The sequence below is a fragment of the Zalophus californianus genome, chromosome X (assembly GCF_009762305.2).
Source record: "Zalophus californianus isolate mZalCal1 chromosome X, mZalCal1.pri.v2, whole genome shotgun sequence".
In the NCBI taxonomy this organism is placed as follows: Eukaryota; Metazoa; Chordata; class Mammalia; order Carnivora; family Otariidae; genus Zalophus; species Zalophus californianus.
In genome coordinates, this window is record NC_045612.1 from 55,254,358 (window position 1) to 55,277,578 (window position 23,221).

At 37.1% G+C, this 23,221-nt stretch overlaps 1 protein-coding gene across 2 annotated transcripts in view; it reads right to left on the minus strand.

The window, feature by feature from the left end:
• PCDH11X (protocadherin 11 X-linked) overlaps positions 1-23,221 on the minus strand; it is a 649,257-nt gene that overhangs the window by 414,698 nt on the left and 211,338 nt on the right. The window lies entirely within an intron of this gene.

Here is a 23,221-nt window from a genome sequence, read left to right on the forward strand (position 1 = left end):
AATAATTCAAATCTGAGCAAAGATCTTTGCAGAAAACTGGTGAGAGTTTAAGTATGTATAGAAAGTCTTCAGAAAAAAAGTCACTACTTTTTTTTAAATAACTTTAGTTAACAACAACAAAAATAGAGTTCCATATCATAGAGAAAGACTAAGAACTGCAGAGGGATCAGTATGCTCTACAACTATGCTAATAGGAATTATCAGCAAAAAAATAGCAGCAGGGGAGAAGAACTATCTACTACAAAGTCAAGTAAAACAGAAAACAAAACAAAAAAGGAAAATCTTTAAAGTCTCAGAGACATGCAACCTGTTAAGTTGTTCTACAGTTGCATCTCTGACATTTGGGCACTAACATTAAATGGAGCAAATTGTTGCATGAGACAAAATGTGTTCTGAACAAACAAATCCTGGAGTGACAGATTTACGATTCAAATTGTTAGTTGCCAAAATCTTGAGGTTAAATATTTTTACATCACACTAAGGAGCTCCCTGCTATTATATATTCTTTAATATATATCTTATATTTATATATGCTTGTATATAAATATATTATATATATATAATATATAAATATATGATGTAATATATAATATATAAATGTAATATATGTAAATAAATATATATGTATATAACAGTTTGCACCATAATTATGCTGGAAATCAACAATTGGTCTAATCACTTGGTCATAGAATAGACTTATAGATGAGATTTTGATGAGGTTTAGTTTTATTTTTACTAGGTTTTTTTTTTAGTTTTTATTTATTTACTTGACAGAGAGAGAGAAGTAGCAAGAGAGAGTACAAGCAGGGGGAGCAGCAGGCAAAGGGAGAAGCAGGCTCCTCACTGAGCAGAGAGCATGATGTGGGACTTGATCCCAGGACCCTGGAATCATGACCTGAGCCAAAGGCAGATGCTTAACCAACTGAGCCCCCCAGGTAACGCTATTCTTACTGGTTTTAAACTTACCTCTAGATTACATCAGCAGAAACTAGAGACTATCTATTTTCTACTATGGATTTGAGCAAACTCAGCAGTATTTCCTCCAAGAGAATTTCTTTACTTTCCTTTGCCTATAATAGTTTTAGAGTAGCCAAAATGAAGTATTTTTAGCATATAATGTCATGTTGACCTGAGAAACTGACACATAAACTTGAATCAACTGGATTTTTTTTTCCTTTGGGATATCTCCTACCAAAATCAAGAGGCAAGGACATGTGATGTCTGTGGCATTTATCTAGTTTTCCTTCATAGATACTTCTGAAGATTGTTAGCCCAGTGAACTACAGGAGGTGAAAGCCAACTTTGCTTTTCACCTGAACTGATCTGTACCATATCTGGGAGTACTTTAAGATGCCCAGGCATCTCACTAAGTGCAGAATTTAATGTACTAGGATGGGTCATGGACACCTGAATAGCCATGTTCCCTAATACCAATTTCACTTGCCCAGCTCATTTGCCTGGAATTTTTCCCTCTTTTTTGTTTTACCTTTTAACTTTTAATGGGATTGGAGGGGGGGAAAGTAATTGGATATGCACTTACTGAACATTTACTTTGTTCTTGCCTTAGAATCATTGTGTCAGCCTTCATAAAAATGCTATGAGAATGACATAAATATCCCCATGTAACAGATATGGAAAACTTTAAAATACTTTGTCATTGGCCCCAAGCTTCACATATAATTAATGGGATAGTCATTGACTGGAATCTCAGTAAAAAGATAACCCAGTAATATAGCTGCCTGACCATGAATATCAGCACTGCTTAAATATATTTTCTACAGAACCTCTTCCACCAGTGAAGGACTTTTGGCTGTTAAGAATTAGTTCAAATTTAAAATCCCCCCCTTGGGCATTCTAACTTGCTCTGCTCTAGAAACTCTTCTTTGAGGATTTTATTTTCACCTTGAATGGTCCCCCAAGCTCTGGCCCCACCTAATCCTGAAGTTTATACCTCTCTCATGTAGCTTACATTTAATTTCCAACATGCTTTACCTGTGATCCCACATGATAAATCAAGGGGCAGGGTTTTAGCACTTTGATTTCATGGTCATCAAAATGTTTCATCTGTGATTACAAATAATTTGCTTTGCTTGAGTGCAAGACATTGCTACAGGTCTCGTGTGTAGGTTGATGAGTCACAATCCAAACTCTATGTAAAGAAATAACTTAGGGGCACCTAGGTGGCTCAGTCAGTTGAGCATCTGCCTTCAGCTCAGGTCATGATCTCAGCGTTCTGAGATCGACCCCCGTGTCAGGCTCCATGTTTGGGGGGGGAGTGTGGGTCTTCTTCTCCTTCTGCCCTTGCCCCTGCTCATGCTCACTCTCTCTCTCTTTCTAATAAATACAAGAAATCTTTAAAAATAATTTATATAATAAAAACATATTCAGTCCTGATTTCTTCCTTATATTTTGAAAACTAAGAATCTATATTTTGTTTATGTGAATTGCTATTGTACCAAATACTATTTAGAGCCTATATTTACTTTTTACTTTAAAGCCCAATAACCCCTAGATATTAACATCATAGTTAGCAACTTATTTTCAAAATTGGTTGCCAATATTTTGTAGTCCAAGAGCTCCAGAAGAATTGTCCCCATCTGTTCCAATGTATATTCATTTGCTGTGAATGTTCACAAACCTTTTATATGTGGACATGGCACAAACTGCTATGCTGCTGAGATTCACTAACATGCCATGGGAATCAGTGGGATGTCAGGTCATACTTGGAATGAATGTACACTAAAGAGACATTCTTTATTAATATAGTAAGAATGGGAGGCAGTGTATATTTGGAGAAAGTTCATGAACTTTAGAATCAGAACGTTTAAATTTGGGTGCCCCAAACTAATATTTGCAAGCTGTGTAACATTAGACACAATATTTAACCTCTCTGAGCTTCAGTTTCTTCGATGAAGGAAAGGGGATATTAATAGCTAGACCTTAACAAAACTGCTATAAGGACTGGGGAAAAAGAAATAATTATGGTAGAACACATAGCATGATGCTTACATATGCCTGTTACATTTTATTTTCTCCTGTTCATCTGTCTCATGTCAATTTGATTCTATGTCCAGCTAAAGGACCAGAAGGCAGAGGAAGGTCTTCCTCCCTAACACTTCTTATTGTATAAAAAGTTACATCTAAACTTAACATTTTAAGGCCTTCCACAACATAACTCTTGAAGATGAAACCCTCAAAATTTCCCAGACTATGCTTTGGAAAAATTCTGACCTCAGATCCTTCCATGATAATAGTTTATTTACATTCCCATACAACATACACTTTTACCTTCAACATAGATTAATCATAACAACAACAACAACAACAACAACAACAAAACACATCCTGAATTTCCAGGTAGAAGATAAAAGCTTTGTCCTTTGAGAAAAACATGAATTATGAAGTGCATAGTTCAAAAAAATTAATACATGTGTATCTTATAAGCCTTATCAAAAGTATCTGATATGAAACTTAAGCTGGAAACTAAAGGAAGGTAATGGTATGTGCACCTTGGAAACTATTATGTGGTTTTATGACCTCAGTGAGGTTTTTTTTTTTTTTATACTTTTGCTGTTAACGAAGAAATGTTGCAAGTGGCCCTACTGAGTAGACACATATTGAAATCAATACAAAATGCTGCCTAAGTGTATTGTAACATTTGATGTTTCAATTATACAGTCTAGGAAGATAGTTTTCTTAAATTACCTATTTTTTTTCTTGTAAGAGAATACTAGTTATTTATTATATAAAAAATACTAGTATTGACCCTTAATCTAAGTATCTAAACTTTCCTCTGGGTTTGTTTTACTTAAAGAACAAAACAAAACAAAATCCCAAACTTGTGTGTGACTTACCCTGTCAGTAATTGTAAGCTGTTTAGAATATAAAAGAATTATAAGAGCTGATTTTACTTTATGAACACTGATTAGCCAAATATTCGTGGATTTCTTAACCATGCTGTGGTAAGGTACAAGCTTGGTGTAGAAATTCCTTCATCAAATAAATTACTGCAACCTATTGATCCTGTTAGGTACTATTCCAAGACTACAAGGTAATTCTTTAAAACTCTGGCAAAGTAGCTTTGGAGCCAGACCCAGGAAGTTTGCATCCTATCTTTGGTATTTGCTAGCATCTCTCTGTGCCCCAACATCTTCATCTGTAAAATAGAGTTAATAATAATAATAGGTTTAATAATAGTGATAGGTTTGTAATGAGAATTCAATGAGTTAATATTTTAATTGTTTAGGAGAGTACTTGGTTCAGAGTAAGTTTATATAAAGTTTGTTCAATAAAAATATAAATTCCATTGCTACATATGACTTCCATCATCTTTTCAAAGTAAAAATTTATTCTATTTTTATCATTTTTTTGTATCAACTCATTGTGTCTATTCTGTGTTATTTACTTTCTATGCCAGAGGTCACTTATATTCTTTGTGGGAGACATGAGTCACTAGCTGTGGGCCTTAAGATTTGGGGAACTAATGTCAAGCAAAAGGATTTCATCTCCACTTTTATTTATTCTACAGCAGTTGCCTAGTACTATTGCCCTGAGCTACTTATTTCTCAATGAACATAAGTCGTGATTGACGTGGGGAACAAAGGGAGAAAGATGTAGATAAAATTATATTTCCTTATAACGGCAGCCCATTGACAAATACTTGAGACAGGCAGAGTATGACATTCCTCAATGAATTCCATATATATTTTAGAGAGAGAGAAATGTGGGGGAGATGGGGGCAGAGGGAGAGGGGGAGAGAAAATATTAAGCAGGCTCCACATCCAGTGTGGAGCCCAATACATGGCTTGATCTCACAAACCTGAGATCATGACCTAAGTGGAAATCAAGAGCCAAACATTTAACTGACTGAGCCATCCAGGTGCCCCAGAACTCCCAATATTAATGTCAATGCCTTGCTAGAGGGAAAAAGAACCTTAGCTTGACAATAGCTAGGCCTCCAGGATCCTGTGAGTCTTCTTTAGCACAGGAAAGTCCTTTTGGAAACTTCCTTTGTCTTTACCCCTCCCCCAACTCCAAAGTATATCAGTTGCTCCTCACAATCCCAGGGCAGCTCTTTCTGCCCATGGGTCCTATTCCTGTGCTATAATAAAAACACGTTTTTGCACCATAACATCTCAGTTCTTTCTTGGCCAACATTTCCACATCAATTATCACAATATAGCTGTATTTAGTGAAGTAGAGTCGGAGCAAAATTAATGTTTATATTCATAATGAGACTGTCATCTAAGTAGAATATTTTTTTCACAAGCAAGGTAGTTGGCTATTGAAAATCATAGAAAACTATGAAACGACCCCTAAAACATACTGGTTTTATTTTGTTTCAATTTTTTGACAAAATATTATTTAGTGTTAGACTTACTAGTTCACTGAGCAGAGTAATTACTAAGAACCAAAGGCAGAGAAGGCGGACAAGAGAATTTACTATGCAAGGGGAAAAGATCATTATAAAATGCTTCATTATTAAAAAAAAAAGAATTCCGCATCAACTGACATATGTATACAACATGTGCAGAACTGGTCAATTACTATTTTTGAGTAGCTTTTTATTTCCCATAAGTACCACACAGATGCCAAGATGACAGCTATGTAGGGACTGAGGGCAAACTGCCTCTAAATGTGCCACTTTGGCATATTGATTACTTTATAACTAAAAGTTAATTAAGATACAGTCTATGCAGGAAGGACACTCAGAACCTCTTCTGCTCCCTTGAAAGTAGGAAATAAATCTCCCCTGTGAAAGGTACCCTTCCTGTTCCAAGAGTTAAAGAGATGAGAAATTTAGAGCTCAAAATGCTCTATAAACAACCTTTGTTACTTTTTACTAATTTATTATTGCAGCCCAAATTTTGTTTAGAATTCCTTACTAATTGAAGCTCCCAAAGTTATGTTTTAAGTTTTCTTTGTTTAGATTTAATTTATTTTCCAATGTCATTTTAAAATTTTCTCAATTTTTAAAAGTCTAACTTGGAGCTTCAAGGTATGTACCTCAGTTGTGTGCAGAAATATATTTTAAAGATTCTAAAAAAATGCTAAAAAAAAGAACATAAGGATATTTCTTATAAGGAAACAGATATGTTGATTTTAATTTCTTTATTCAAAGAATAAGTTGACTTAAAAGTTCATGGTCTAAAACTTTCTTTAATTAGTTGAATAGTTGGTTTTGTAGTTAAAAATGAATCTGATTGATGAGAAAACATTATACCATAATACCATTCCCCATAATCAAAAAATAAATGGTCAGAGTCATTGTCTGTATAATGAATTTTAATTAAATGGCATCTGAATAGTTGAGGAGGGCTTTATAAAGGGGTTTAAAAATTTCAAACGAGGAATAAAATAACTTAATTTTCAAGTTGCACTCTACTTTTAGTAGTTTGTATTTTCTGATTGTTATTTTTTTATTTATTTGTTCATTTATTTATTTAGTTTCAGGTATAGAATTTAGGGATTCATGACATATACAACATCCAGTCTTTATTACAAGGGTCCTCCTTAATACCCATCAACCATTTAACACAGGCCCATGCCCACCTCCAATATAGCAATCTCAGTTTGTTCTCTAGAATTAAGAATCTATTTTATGGTTGGTCTCTCTCTTTCTTTTTATGCCTATGTTCATTTGTTTTGACTCTTAAATTCCACATATGAGTGAAATCATATGGTATTTGTCTTTCTCTGACTGATTTATTTTGCTTAGCCTAATAGTCTCTACATCTAATCATGTCATTGCAAATGTCAAGATTTCATTCTTTTTGATAGCTGAGTAATATTCCTATATATTTATATACCACTTCTTTTTTTAAATTTTATTTTATTTTATTATGTTATGTTAGTAAATACATCATTAGTTTTTTAATTTTTTATTGTTATGTTAATCACCATACATTACATCATTAGTTTTTGATGTAGTGTTCCATGATTGTTTGTGCATAACACCCAGTGCTCCATGCAGACTGTGCCCTCTTAAATACCCACCACCAGGCTAACCCATTCCCCACCATCTCCCCTCTAGAACCCTCAGTTTGTTTTTCAGAGTCCATAGTCTCTCATAGTTCATCTCGCCCTCCGATTTACTCCCCTTCTTTCTTCCCCTCCTGCTATCCTCTTTTTCTTCTTTTTTTTCTTAACATATACTGCATTATTTGTTTCAGAGGTACAGATCTGTGATTCAACAGTCTTGTACAATTCACAACGCTCAGCATAGCACATACCTTCCCCATTTTCTATCACCCAGCCACCCCATCTCTCCAGCCCCCACACCACTCCAGCAACCCTGTTTGTTTCCTGAGATTAAGAATTCCTCATATGAGTGAGGTCATATGATACATGTCTTTCTCTGATTGACTTATTTCACTCAGCATAACACCCTCCAGTTCCATCCACATCATTGCAAATGGCAAGATCTCATTCCTTTTGATGGCTGCATAATATTGCATTGTGTATATATACGGCTTTTTCTTTATCCATTCATCTGTCGATGGACATCTTGGCTCTTTCCAAAGTTTGGCTATTGTGGACATTGCTGCTATAAACATCGGGGTGCACGTACCTCTTCAGAACCCTACATTTATATCTTTGTGGTAGATACCCAGTAGTGCAATTGCTGGATCATATGGTAGCTCTATTTTCAACTGTTTGAGGAACCTCCATACTGTTTTCCAGAGTGGTTGCACCAGCTTGCATTCCCACCAACAGTGTAGGAGGGTTCCCCTTTCTCCACATCCCCGCCAACATCTGCCATTTCTTGACTTGTTAATTTTAGCCATTCTGACGGGTGTGAGGTGGAATCTCATTGAGGTTTTGATTTGGATTTCCCTGATGCCGAGCGATGTTGAGCACTTTTTCATGTGTCTGTTGGCCATTTGGATGTCTTCTTTGGAAAAGTGTGTGTTCATGTCTTCTGCCCATTTCTTGATTGGATTATTTGTTCTTTGGGTGTTGAGTTTGATAAGTTCGTTATAGATTTTGGATACTAGCCCTTTATCTGATATGTCATTTGCAAATATTTTCTCCCATTCTGTCGGTTGTCTTTTGGTTTTGTGGACTGTTTCTTTTGCTGTGCAAAAACTTTTTATCTTGATGAGGTCCCAATAGTTCATTTTTGCCCTTACTTCCCTTGCCTTTGACAATGTTGCTAGGAATAAGTTGCTGCGGCTGAGGTCGAAGAGGTTGCTGCCTGTGTCCTCCTTTAGGATTTTGATGGACACCTGTCTCACATTGAGGTCTTTCAACCATTTTGAGTATATTTTTGTGTGTGGTGTAAGGAAATGGTCCAGTTTCATGCTTCTGCATGTGGCTGTCCAATTTTCCTAACACCATTTGTTGAAGAGACTGTCTTTTTTCCATTGGACATTCTTTCCTGCTTTGTCAAAGATTAGTTGACCATAGCGTTGAGGGTCCATTTCTGGCTCTCTATTCTGTTCCATTGATCTATGTTTCTGTTTTTGTGCCAGTACCATACTGTCTTCATGACGACAGCTTTGTAATAGAGCTGGAAGTCCGGAATTGTGATGCCGCCAGCTTTGCTTTTCTTTTTCAACATTCCTCTGGCTATTCGGGGTCTCTTCTGGTTCCACACAAATTTTAGGATTATTTGTTCCATTTCTTTGAAAAAAAGTGGATGGTATTTTGATGGGGATTGCATTGAATGTGTAGATTTCTCTAGGTAGCATTGACATCTTCACAATGTTTGTTCTTCCAATCCATGAGCATGGAACATTTTTCCATTTCTTTGTGTCTTCTTCAATTTCTTTCATGAGTATTTTATAGTTTTCTGAGTAAAATCTTTTGCCTTTTTGGTTAGATTTATTCCTAAGTATCTTATGGTTTTGGGTGCAATTGTAAATGGGATCGACTCCTTAATTTGTCTCTCTTCTGTCTTGTTGTTGGCCACCATTAGGTGGCCTCATAAAATGAGTTTGGAAGTTTTCCTTCCATTTCTATTTTTTGGAACAGTTTCAGGAGAATAGGTATTAATTCTTCTTTAAAAGTTTGGTAGAATTCCCCCGGGAAGCCATCTGGCCCTGGGCTTTTTTTTTGTTGGGAGATTTTTGATGACTGCTTCAATTTCCTTAGTGGTTATAGGTCTGTTCAGGTTTTCTATTTCTTCCTGGTTCAATTTTGGTAGTTGATACATCTCTAGGAATGCATCCATTTCTTCCAGGTCATCTAATTTTTGGCATCTAGTTGCTCATAATATGTTCTTATAAGTGTTTGTATTTCTTTGGTGTTGGTTGTGATCTCCCCTCTTTCATTCATGATTTTGTTGATTTGGGTCATTTCTCTTCTTTTTGATAAGTCTGGCCAGGGGTTTATCAATCTTGTTAATTCTTTCAAAGAACCAGCTCCTACTTTCGTTGATCTGTTCTACTGTTCTTTTGGTTACTATTTCATTGATTTCTGCTCTGATCTTTATTATTTCTCTTCTCTTGCTGGGTTTAGGATTTATTTGCTGTTCTTTCTCCAGCTCCTTTAGGTGTAGGGTTAGGTTGTGTATTTGAGACCTTTCTTGTTTCTTGAGAAAGGCTTGTATTGCTATATACTTTCCTCTTAGGACTGCCTTTGCTGTATCTCAAAGATTTTGAACAGTTGTGTTTTCATTTTCATTGGTTTATATGAATTTTTTAAATTATTCTTTAATTTCCTGGTTGACCCATTCATTCTTTAGTAGGATGATCTTTAGTCTCCATGTATTTGAGTTCTTTCTGACTTTCCTCTTGTGATTGAGTTCTAGTTTCAAAGGATTGTGGTCTGAAAATATGCAGGGAATAATCCCAATCTTTTGGTACCAGTTGAGACCTGATTTGTGACCTAGGAAGTGATCTATTCTGGAGAATGTTCCACGGAAACTAGAGAAGAATGTGTATTCCGTTGCTTTGGGATGGAATGTTCTGAATATATCTGTGAAGTCCATTTGTTCCAGTGTGTCATTTAAAGTCATTATTTCCTTGTTGATCTTTTGTTTAGATGATCTGTCCATTTCAGTCAGGGGGATGTTTAAGTCCCCCACTATTATTTTATTGTTGTCAATGTGTTTCTTTGCTTTTGTTATTAATTGCCTTATATAATTGGCTGCTCCCATGTTAGGGGCATAGACATTTACAAATGTTAGATCTTCTTGTTGGATAGACCCTTTAAGTAGGATATAGTGTCCTTCTTCATTTCTTATTACACTCTTTGTTTTAAAATCTTATTTGTCTGACATAAGGATTGCCACCCCAGCTTTCTTTTGGTGTCCATTAACATGGTAAATTGTTTTCCACCCCTCACTTTCAATGTGGGGGTGTTTTTGGGTCTAAAATGGGTCTCTTGCAGACAGCATATTGATAGGTCTTGTTTTTTAATCCAATCTGATAGACTGTGTCTTTTGATTGGGGCATTTAGCCCATTTACATTCAGGGTAACTATGGAAAGAAAAGAATTTAGTGCCATTGTATTGCCTGTAAGGTGATGGTTACTGTATATTGTCTGTGTTCCTTTCTGGTCTATGCTGCTTTTAGGCTCTCTCTTTGCTTAGAGGACCCTTTTCAATATTTCTTGGAGGGCTGGTTTCATGTTTGCAAAGTCCTTTAGTTTTTGTTTGTCCTGGAAGCTTTTTATCTCTCCTTCTATTTTCAATGACAGCCTAGTTGGATATAGTATTCTTGGCTGCATATTTTTCTCATTTAGTGCTCTGAAGATATCATGCCAGTCCTTTCTGGCCTGCCAGGTCTCTGTGGATAGGTCTGTTGCCAATCTAATGTTTCTACCATTATAGGTTACATTTCTCTTCTCCTGAGCTGCTTTCAGGATTTTCTCTTTGTCTCTGAGACTCGTCAATTTTACTATTAGATGTCCGGTTGTTGACCTATTTTTTTTGATTTTTAGAGGGGTTCCCTTTGCCTCCTGGATTTTGATGACTGTTTCCTTCCCCACATTAAGGAAGTTCTCTGTATAATTCGCTCCAATATACCTTCTGCTCCTCTCTCTTTCTTCTTCTTCTCGGATCCCAATTATTCTAATATTGTTTCGTCTTATCGTATCACGTATCTCTCGGATTCTGCCCACGTGATCCAGTAATTGTTTATCTCTCTTTTTCTCAGCTTCTTTATTTTCCATCATTTGGTCTTCTATATCCCTGATTCTCTCTTTTGCCTCATTTATCCTAGCAGTTAGTGCCCCCATTTTTTATTGCACCTCATTAATATCCTTTTGATTTTGACTTGTTTAGATTTTAGTTCTTTTATTTCTCCAGAAAGGGTTTCTCTAGTAACTTCCATGCTTTTTTCAAGACCAGCTAGTATCTTTAAAGTCATGATTCTGAACTCTAGGTCCGACATCACACTAATGTCCATACTGAGTAGGTCCCTGGCAGACGGTACTACCTCTTGTTCTTTTTGTTGAGGTGATTTTTTTCGTCTTGTCATTTTGTCCAGTGGAGAATAGATGAATGAGAGAACAAAATTCTAACAGGTTAAGAATGTCCCCAGAAAATATACTCTAATCAAATCAGAAAAGATCTGAAACCAGGGGAAAATAAAGGGAAAGAAAGAAAAAAGAGAAAAAAAAAAAGAAAAAGATAAAACAAAAACAAAACAAAACAACAAAAAACAGAATATGATCAAATATGATCAGGCTGGTGCATAGATCATTGCCACACACCAGATTTTGGGTGTATTTTGATCTGTTAGGAGAACGTGCCTCCTAAAATTTTAAAGAAAGAAAGACTTATATATGTACAAAATAAGGGTTGTTATGATGAAGGGATGGAATATGACTGTATAGATCAAAATTATAAAAAATTTTAAAAAAGGAATTGATAAGAAGATGTTTGAAAAAAGAAAGAAGAGGATTAAATAAAAGGAAAGAAAGAAGGAAAATAAAGGGCGAGAGAATGTGATCAGGCAGGAGACTAGAACAAAGCCACAGACTAGAGATTTAGGGTATATTTTGATATGTTAGAAGAAACTGTATCTTAAAATTTTAAAGAGAGAACAACTTATATATATATGACAAAAATAAGGGTGACTACTATGAAGAGACAGAATATGACTCTAAAAATGAAAAATAAAAATATTTTTTTAAGAAAGGGATTGATAAGATGTTGGTTGAAATAAGGAAAAAAATTTCAAAAAAAAAAAACAGTTAAAAAAACTAACTTTGAAAAACTATTGAATTATGGTAAAAAAGCCATGAATTCTATGTGCAGTATTCCCCTAGCACTGGAGTTCTCCCGTTTTCATTGATCGGTAAACTTGGTCTTGGCGGGCTGTTCATGCTGATCTTCTGGGGGGGGCCTGTTGCCCTGGTTTCCAAATGTCTTTGCCGGAGGCGGAATTGCCCCGCCCTTGTCAGTCCGGGCTAAGTAATCTGCTCGGGTTTGCTCTCGGGAGCTTTTGTTCCCTGCAAGCTTTCTGTACAGTTTTGTAGGACGAGAGTGAAAATGGTGGCCTCCCAATCTCTGCCCTGGAGGAGCCGAGAACTCGGGGCCCCACTCCTCGGTGCACCCCCAGAGAAAAACAGTCAGTCACTCCCCTCTCCCCAGTGTCGGCCACACTCTGTGCTCACCTGGCCTTGTGACCGAGGGTTTCTTTCTCTGGCACCCGACCCCGTTTGGAGTCTGCAAACTCAGCAGTTCCCTGTGGTGCGCTTCTGCACCCCTCCTCCCGGGGCAGGAAGGGGAGTCTCCCTGGCTCTGCTGCTTGTTGGGTTCCTGTTGGAGGAGCAGTGGCCCGACTGTGCCACGGATCACGGTTTATGGCAACCCCGAGCTGAGAGCCCACACCTTCGCTCCGTCTCTGCAGCTGGCTTCCCCGCTCCAATACCTGGGGGCTCTGCTGCACTCAGGCACCCCCAGTCTTTCTGTGACCCCGAGGGTCCTGAGACCACACTGTCCCGCGAGGGTTCCACCCCCTGCTTAGCCACTGGAGCGACGTCCCTCAGCGGAGCTGACTTCTAAAAGTTCCGATTTTGTGCTCCGCGGCTCTATCATTTGCCAGAAGCGGCCGACAGAGACCCCCTCCCTGCCGTCTATCCTCCCGAATATCGCCTCGGATTCATTTCTCCGCACGTCCTACCTTCCAGTAAGTGGTCAATTTTCTGTTCAGAGAGTTGTTGCTATTCTTTTCTTCAATCTCCTATTGAGTTCGTAGGTGTTCAGAATGGTTTGATCCCTATTCAGCTGAATTCCTGAGACCAGACGAAATCCAGGTCTCACTCCTCCACCATCTTGCCTGCATCCATCATTAGTTTTTGATATAGTGATCCATTATTCATTATATACCATCAGTAGATGGGCATTTTGGCTCATTCTACAATTAGACCACAGCATCCTTGTCAAATTTTGTTGTTTCCTGTGTTGTTAATTTCAGCCATTCTGACAGATGTGAGGTGGTATCTCATACTTTTAATTTGTATTTTCCTATTGATGACTGATGTTGAGCATCTTTTCACATGACTGTTAGACATCTCTATGTCTTCTTTGGAATAATGTCTATTCATATATTCTGCCCATAATATTATTATAATGATGATGATATTCAATTAGCCAACATATAGTGGAACATTAGTTTCTGATGTAGTGTTCAATGATTCATGAGTTGCATATAACATCCAGTGCTCATCACAACATGTGCCTTCCTTAATACCCACACCGGTTATCCCATTCCCCCATGCCCCTCACTTTGGTTGCTGGAGTCCTGAGTCTCTCATGGTTTGTCTCCTTCTGTGATTTCTTCCCATTCCAGTTTTCCCGCCCTTCCCATATGGTCCTCTGTGCTCTTCCTTACATTCCACATATGAGTGAAACCATATGATTTTTGTTTTCCTCTGCTTGACTTATTTCACCTAGCATAATCCCCTCTAGTTCCATCCATGGTGATGCAAATGGTAGGTATTAATCTTTTCTGGTGGCTGAGTAATATTCCTTTTTTTTAAAGATTTTATTTATTTATTTGAGAGGGAGAGCACGAGAGGGAAGAGGGTCAGAGGGAGAAGCAGACTCCCTGCTGAGCAGGGAGCCCGATGTGGGACTCGATCCCGGGACTCCATGATCATGACCTAAGCTAAAGGCAGTCGATTAACCAACTGAGCCACCCAGGCGCCCTGGTGGCTGAGTAATATTCTATTGAATATATGAACCATATCTTCTTTATCCATTCATCTATTGAAGGACATCTCAGCTCCTTCCACAGTTTGGCTATTGTGGACACTGATGCTATGAACATTGGGGTGCATATGTCCCTTCTTTTCACTATATCTGTATTTTTGGGGTAAATACCTAGTAGTGCAATTGCTGGGTTGTAGGGTAGCTCTATTTTTAATGTCTTGAGGAACCTCCATACTGTTTTCCAGAATGGCTGTACCAGCTTGCATTTCCACCAACAGTCTAAGAGGTTCCCCTTTATCCACATCCTCACCAACACTTGTTGTTTCCTGCCTTGTTAATTTGTGCCATTCTAACTGGTATAAGGTGGTATCTCATTGTGGTTTTGATTTGTATTTCCCTGATGGCTAATGATGTTGAACCTTTTTTCATGTGTCTGTTAGCCACCTGTATGTCTTCTTTGGAGAAGTGTCTGTTCAAATCTTCTGCCCATTTCTTGACTGGATTATTTGTTTTTTGGGTATTAAGTTTGAGAAGTAATTTATACAACCTTCGATACCAGCCCTTTATCCATGTCATTTGCAAATATCTTCTCCCATTCCATGTGTTGCTTCTTAATTTGGTTGAAATTTTCCTTTGTTGCACAGAAACTTATTATTTTGATGAAGTCCCAAAAGTTCATTTTTGCTTTTGTTTCCCTTGACTTTAGAGATGTGTCTTGAAAGAAGTTGCTGTAGCTGAAGGTAAAGAGCTTACTGCCTATGTTCTCCTCTAGGATTTTGATGGATTACTGTCTCACATTGAGGTCTTTCATCCATTTTGACTTTAGCTTTGTGTATAGTGTAAGAGAATGGTCCAGGTTCATTCTTTTGCATGTGGCTGTCCAATATTCCCAGCACTATTTCCTGAAGAGACTGTCTTTTTTCCGTTGGATATTCTTTCCTGATTTGCCAAAGATTAGTTGACCATAGAGTTGAGGGTCCATTTCTGGGTTCTCTATTCTGTTCCATTGATCTGTGTGTCATTTTTTGTGCCAATACCATGTTGTCTTAATGATCACAGATTTGTTATATAGCTTGAAGTCAGGCATTGTGATGATACCAGCTTTGGTTTTCTTTTTCAACAATCCCCCAGCAATTTGGGGTCTTTTCTGGTTCCATACAAATTTTAGGATCGTTTGTTCCAGCTCTGTGAAAAATGTCAATTGTATTTTGGTAGACATTGCATTGAAAGTATGTATTGCTCTGGGCAGCATAGACATTTTCACAATGTTTAACCTTCCAATCCATGAGCATGGAATGTTTTTCCATCTGTTTGTGTCTTCTTCAATTTCTTTCATAAGTGTTCTGTCATTTCTAGAGTATAGGTCCTTTATCTCTTTGGTTAGGATTATTCCTAGGTATCTTGTGGTTTTTGGTGCTATTGTAAATGGATTCTATTCCTTAATTTCTCCTTCTTCAGTCACATTGTTAGTGTATAGAAATGCAACTGATTTCTGTGCATTGATCTTGTATCCTGCCACGTTGCTGAATTGCTGTATGAGTTCTAGTAATTTGGGGGTGAAGTCTTTTGGGTTTTCCACATAAAGTATCATGTCATCTGTGAAGAGATGGAGTTTGACTTATGCTTTGCCAATTTGAATGTCTTTTATTTCTTTTTGTTTTCTGATTGCTGAGGCTAGAATTTCTACTACTATGTTGAACAATAGTGGTGAGAGTAGGAATCCCTGTCGTGTTCCTGATCTTAAGGGAAAAGCTCTCAGTTTTTCCCCATTGAGAATGATATTTCCTGCAGGCAGGCTTTTCATAGATGGCCTTTATGATATTGAGGTATGCTCTCATGTTCCCTCTATCTTTATACTTTGAAGAGCTTTAATCAAGGAAGGATGCTGTATTTTGTCAAATGCTTTTTCTGCATCAATTGAGAGAGTCATATTCTTGTCTCTTCTTTTTTTAATGTGCTCTATCACGTTGATTGATTTGCAAATGTTGAATGACACTTGCATCCCAGGAATCAATCCCACCTTGTCATGGTAGTTAATCCTTTTAATGTACTGTTGGATCCTATTCACTAGGATATTGTTGAGTATTTTGGCATCTATGTTCATCAGGGATATTGGTCTGTAATTCTTTTGATGGAGTCTTTGCCTGGTTTTAGGATCAGGGTAATGCTGACCTCATGGAATGTGTTTGGAAGTTTTCCATCCATTTCTATTTTTTGAAACAGCTTCAGTAGAATAGGTGTTTTTTTCTTCTTTAAATGTTTGGTAGAATTCCCCTGGGAAGCCATCTGGCCCTGGACTCTTGTTTTTTGAGAGATTTTTGATTACTGCTTCAATTTCGTTACTGGTTATTGGTCTACTCAGATTGTCTATTTCTTCCTGTTTCCATCTTGGTAGTTTATAAGTGTCCAGGGATGCATTCATTTCTTCCAGATTGCCTAATTTGTTGGCATATAGCTGCTGGTAATAAGTTCTAAAATTGTCTCTTTTTCCTTGGTGTTGGTGATGACCTTTCCCCTTTCATTCATGATTTTATTAATTTGGGTCCTTTCCCTTTTCTTTTGGATAAGTCTGTCCAGCAGTTTAGCAATTTTATTAATTCTTTCAAAGAATTAGCTTCTAGTTTCATTGATCTGGTCTACTGTTCTTCTGCTTTCTATTTCATTGATTTCTGCTCTAATCTTTATTATTTCTCTTCTCCTGCTTGGTTTAGGCTTCACTTTCTCTTTTTTCTCCAGGTCCTTTCAGTGTAAGGTTAGTTTGTACATTAGGCATTTTTTAATTTTTTGAGAGAGGCTGGATGGCTATGTACTTCCCTCTTAGGACTGTCTTTGCAGATCCCATAGGTTTTGAATGTGTTTTCATTTTCATTGGTTTCAATGAATTCTTTAACTTCTTTAATTTCCTGGTTGACCCATTCATTCTTTTATTATTATTATTATTGTTATTATTATTATTATTATTATTATTATTACATTCTGTTAGCCAATGTACAATACATCATTAGTTTTCCATGTACTGTTTAGGAGAATGCTCTTTAACTTCCACATGTTTGAGTTCCTTACAAATTTCTTCTTGTGGTTGAGTTCCAGTTTCAAAGCATTGTGGTCTGAATATATGCAGGGAATAATCTTAATCTTTAGTATCACCTGAGACCTGATTTGTGACCCAGTTATGTGGTTTATTCTGAAGAAAGTTCCATGTGCACTTGAGAAGAATGAGTATTTGCTGTTTTAGGATAGAATGCTCTGTATATATCTACAAAGTCCATCTGGTCCAATGTGTCATTCAAAGCTCTTGTTTCCTTTTTGATCTTCTGCTTATATGATCTGTCTGTTGCTGTGAGTGGGGTGTTGAGGTCTCCTAATATTAATGTATTATTATCAATATGTTTCTTTATTTTGATTATTAATTGGTTTATGTAATTGGCTGCTCCCATGTTGGGGCATAGATATTTACAGTTGTTTGATCTTCTTATTGGATAGACCCTTTAAGTATGATACAGTATTCCTGTACATCTCTTACTACAGGCTTTGGTTTAAAATCTAATTTGTCTGGTATGAGGATTGCAACCCTACCTTACTTTTGAGGTCCATTGGCATGGTAAATATTTTTTCATCCCCTCACTTTCAATCTGGAGGTGTCTTTTGGTTCAAAATCTTTTGGTTTAGTCAGCATATGGATGGGTCCTGCCTTGTAATCTAACCTGAAACCATGTGTCTTTTGATGGGAGCATTCAGCCCATTTACATTCAGAGTAACATAGTGTTATTGTATTGCCTGTAAAGTCCCTGTTTCTGTAGATTGTCTCTGTTACTTTCTGGTCTATATTACTCTTGGGGTCTCTCTTCACTTACAGAATCCCCCTTATGTCTTGCAGGGCTGTCTTGGTGGTCACATATTCTTTCAGTTTCTGTCTGTTGTGGAAGCTCTTTATCTCTCCATCCATTCTGAATGACAGTCTTGCTAGATAAAGTATTCTTGGCTTCATGTCCTTCTCATTTAGTACCCTGAATATATCATGCCAGCCCTTTTTGGCTTGCCAGGTTTCTGTGGATAAGTCTGATGTTATCCTGATGTTCCTCCCTCCATATATAAGGAATCTGCTCTCCCTAACTACTCTCAGAATAGTTTATTTGACTGTAAGATTTGCAAGATTCACTACTGCGTTTCAGGGTGTTGATTTATTTTTATTGATTTTGGGAGGGTTCCTCTCTGCCTCTTGGACATGAATGCTTGTTTCCTTCCCCAGATTAGGGAAATTATCAGCTATGATTTACTCAGATATACCTTCTAGCCCTCTCTGTCTCTCTGCTCCCTCGGGGGTCCCAGTAATTCTGACATTGGAATATTTCATGGCATCCTTATTCTCTCCAATCATTTTTTCATGGTCTACTAGCTGTCTATTTCTGGTTTCCTCAACTTCTCCCTTTCCATCAACTTATGTTCTAGATCACTTATTCTCTCTTCTACCTCATTTCCCCTGGCTATTAGAGTATCCAGTTTAGACTGCATTTCATTCATAGCATTTTTACATTCGGCCTGATTAGATCTCATTTCTGCCCTTAGAGTTTCTGTGTTGTCACTGTTGCTTTTTTCAAGCCTATCTATTGACTTTATGACTGCTATCGTGAATTCTATCTCTCATTCTTACTTATATCATTTCGATTATCTCTATGGCAGAGAACACTGTCTCTTATGCTTTTTTTGTGTGAGTTCCTCCGTCTTGTCATTCTGTCCAGAGAATGATGGGTGGGCGAATGAACAGAGTCAAAAATATGAACATGACCTAAGCAAGATGCACCCTAGCAAAATCCAGAGTGGTCGGAAGGAACCACAGGAAAACAAAGCCAAAATTAAACACAAGAATAAAATTTTTTAAAAAGTGGGAGGAGGGGAAGAGGGAGTATAATTTCACAGTGTGGACAAAGCAGCGTGTTCCACCTGTTCCTGGGTTAACTTTGGTCTGTGTGTTAGAAGACACAACATCCCAAAATTGCAAGGAAAGTAATTCATATATATATATATAATATATATGAATATATATATAATATATATAATATATAAAGATAAAATGGAAGAGAATGAAAAAAGGACTAAAATGAAGCACATATCTATTAAAAATGTAGATTGAAAAAATACAAGTTAAAAACGACTATGAAATATAAATTGGTATAATAAACATCTAGTTGAAATGAGAAAAAGTATAAAAAAAGACAAAGCATAAGAAAAAGAAAAAATAATTTTATCTGCAAAATAAACGAGTTGTGAGGCAATACCTGGAGCTCAATGTACTATTTTCCCCTGGAGTTGGAATTTTACAGTCTTGTATAATCCATAGGCTTGTCATCCACCTGTTTTTCCAGCCTGTCTTCTGGGGGAGGGGCATGCTGCACTGTTTCTCAGGTATCCTTGCCTGGGCAGAGTTGTCCCACCCCTGTCAGGGGGATGGACTCAGTGGAAACGGTCCTCTGTGGCTCTTGTTCCTGTAGGCAACAAAAACTGCAGCTTCTCGAGCTGCAGGCCCATGGCAACTCTCTCAAAGGTAGTCCCAGGGGCCCAAGAGTGCCACTGTCCTTTGTGACTCTAAAACTGTGAGCTACCATGGGCTCTCTTGTGCACCCAAAGCTCCTGGATCATGCCTGGGTGCCACCCTAATGTCCTTTCTGGGCTGCTACCGCCCTGTGAGCTTTTGCTTGGCCACCAGTGCAGGTTCCAGTCTTTTTCAGGCTGCTCAGGAAAAGAGCGATTACCGACCCGCCCAGTTCGTGGTTTATGGCAATCTCACCATAACCTGCTTCCTGGCTCCACTGCTCAGGCACTTTACGGTTCAGGCACCCCCGTTTCCTCTGTGGCTCTTTGGCTCCCAAGACCACAATGCCTTACCTAGAATTCTGCCTTTTTATTTCCAGAGTCCCTTTCAGAGAAGGATGTCTCTCACTAGACCAGATTTTTAAGGGTTCTGATTTTGCACTCTGGTGTTATATTATGTTCCAGGAGCCAGTTTATGGAGGCTCCCTCCCCCTTCTGTTTATCTTCTGATAGCTCCCCACAGGTTCACGACTCTGCACATCCTACCTTGCAAAAAGCAGTCACTCTTCTGCTTGTAGAGATCCAGATCTATATTCTTATATCTCAGGCTGATTTTGTGTGTGTTCAAAACGGTTTGATAGATATCTAGCTAAATGCAGGGGACCAGTTGAAACAGAATCCCCTACTCCCCCACTATCTTGCCTCCTCTCTCTATTCTGCAGATTTTTTAACTGGATTATTTGTTTTTTGGTCTTGAGTTCTTGAGTTTGATAAGTTCTTTTTTAATTTATTTTTAAATAATTTTTATTGTTATGTTAATCACCATACCTCATTAGTTTTTGTTGTAGTGTTCCATGATTCATTGTTTGTGCATAACACCCAGTGCTCCACGCAGAATGTGCCCTCCTTAATACCCATCACCAGGCTAACCCATCCTCTCACCCCCTCTCCTCTAGAACTCTCAGTTTATTTCTCAGAGTCCATAGTCTCGCGTGGTTTGTCTCCCTCTCTGATTCCCCCCTCATTTTTCCTTTCCTGCTATCTTCTTTTTTTTTAACATATATTATTTGTTCCAGAGGTACAGGTCTGTGATTCAGCAGTCTTACACAATTCACAATGCTCACCATAGCACATACCCTTCCCATGTCTCCCCAAAAAAGATATCTTTTCCCCTTTCTGAAGATTGCCTTTTAGTTTCGTTGACTGTTTCCTTTGCTGTGTGGAAGCTTTCTATCTTGATGAAGTCCCAATAGTTTATTTTTGCTTTGGGTTCCCTTGCCTCAGATGTATCTAGTAAAAAGTTGCTAAGGCTGATGTCAAAGAGGTTACTGCCTGTGTTCTCCTCTAGGACTTTCATGACTTTCTGTCTCCCATTTAGGTCTTTCATTCATTTTGAATTTATTTTTGTGTATGGTTTAATAAAATGGTCCAGTTTCATTTTTCTGCCTGTTGCTGCCCACTTTTCCCAGCAGCATTTGTTGAAGAGATTGTCTTTTTACTATTGGATATTCTTTCCTTGATTATTGCTTTTTAAATATTGCAAATATATATCTTGTCAAATAAGATACTTCATAAGTAACCATAAAAGATTATTCATAATACAAATATTTTCTTCAAACTTTACAAAGGCAAGCACAATGTTTATCAAAAAAATGTTGAAAAGTACTTATCTGTATCAAATGCATAGTAATACTATATATTTTAATCCAACACTCTATGAAATATTTTAATTTTTAACTGAAGTTTCAGAGTGTAAGGACACTCAAGGCTGTCAGATACTTAAAAGACTTACTTAACTAAAACAGCCTCAAGCAAAAAGCACCCCCTATATAAGGAATGAATGTGTCTCTAAAAAGATTTTAAGTTCCAGATGAAAGCATCAGTAATTGGGCATAAATAAGCACAGTTAATTACATTGCATTCCATTTAGTAGAATACAATAAAAAATAATTGCTTGAACATATATATATATATATAGTTGATAAAGCATCTTCTTACTCATAAAGAGTGTTACATAATAATGTCTAATTCCATTTGACTTCTATTTATCCCTGTCATACCCTATGTCACACTGGTTGTTCAGATTTTTGGAACTTAAAGTACACTCTTTAAAATTATGTACTTTTCTTCAAAACTGCTATTCTTAAGACTGCAGTAGATTCTTTTAACTTCCTGAAAACACTTTCTAAAAATGTGGAACAATTATATATAGCAAATGCTTTCAAAATTTAAAGAACTGCAATAGATTCTTAATTGAGAATACAAATGTAGATGATATTACCTATATTCCATATCCTTACCAATTTTCTTGAGACTGAATCAGAAGTGCAAGGCTTGAAAATCAGTTTGAAATTTGGCAAAACTTCACCAAGTCAGACTTGAGTAATTTAAAACTTGTAACAATTTGGACAGTTCCCAGCTTGTAATGTTCCTTTATTTGATTAATCATTTTTACCCGTAGTGAATATATTAACTCTGTGACTCTTCCTCAAAGCATAAATTAACTTTGTAAAATATTGTAGAATGTTATTTTTTTTAAAGATTTTATTTATTTATTTGAGAGAGCGAGAATGAGAGAGAGAGAGCACATGAGAGGGGGGAGGGTCAGAAGGAGAAGCAGACTCCCTGCTGAGCAGGGAGCCTGATGTGGGACTCGATCCCGGGACTCCAGGATCATGACCTGAGCCGAAGGCAGTCGCTTAACTAACTGAGCCACCCAGGCGCCCTGTAGAATGTTATTTTTACAGAACACATGAATTTCATAAATTTCAGAAACACACATGAAATAAATAATAAACAAATGTTATTTTCTTTTCATCATTATGGGGGATAGAAGCATAAAAATGTTCACCTTTAACCCAGAATGCTGACCTATAACCTACATAGTTTTGATAAGGATCAAATAAGTGCTGGGTGCTACATTCTTAAAGGGTCTCATGATGGCCTGTATGTCTCACTGATAGTTAATATTGTACTGAATGATAAACACCAGAGAAATCTTGGAAAAATGGTTTTATGAGTAGAAATTTGAAGAAAACATTTATGATATAATACTCCCTGCATGTCCCCACCCACTCAAGCAGTATGCATATAACCACTAGCTTCATACAGCAAAAGTTCAGCTCTTTCTGACCATGGGTCTTGTCCCTGTGCTACTTCAATAAACTTATTAAGTTGCACTGTGAAATGTCTCAAGAATTCTTTCTTGACTCTCATGTTCAATGATCCTGCAACAATTATAGTTGTTTTTTGTTTTTTAACATTGTACTTAAGCATTATTTTTCTACATTTTCTAAATGTATATGTTTTGCAAAAAATGAAAGGCATATGAAAATAACTGGGTAGAGTTCAATTTATGGTTATTTACTTGGCACCCAAAGGGTAAGATTCAGAACCTTCACTTTATTAAAAATAGTAAGTAAACCAGCCACAAAATAAGAAATAGTGTAAAAATATTTAGATATTGGTCTGCTCACTCTGTTTTTGAAGATCCCTTAATGGTCTCTGCTTAGCAAAAAAATTGAGATTGGATTTGTTAGTCAAATTTTGAGCTGTTATGATTGAAATGAGTAGAAGTGTTTTTCT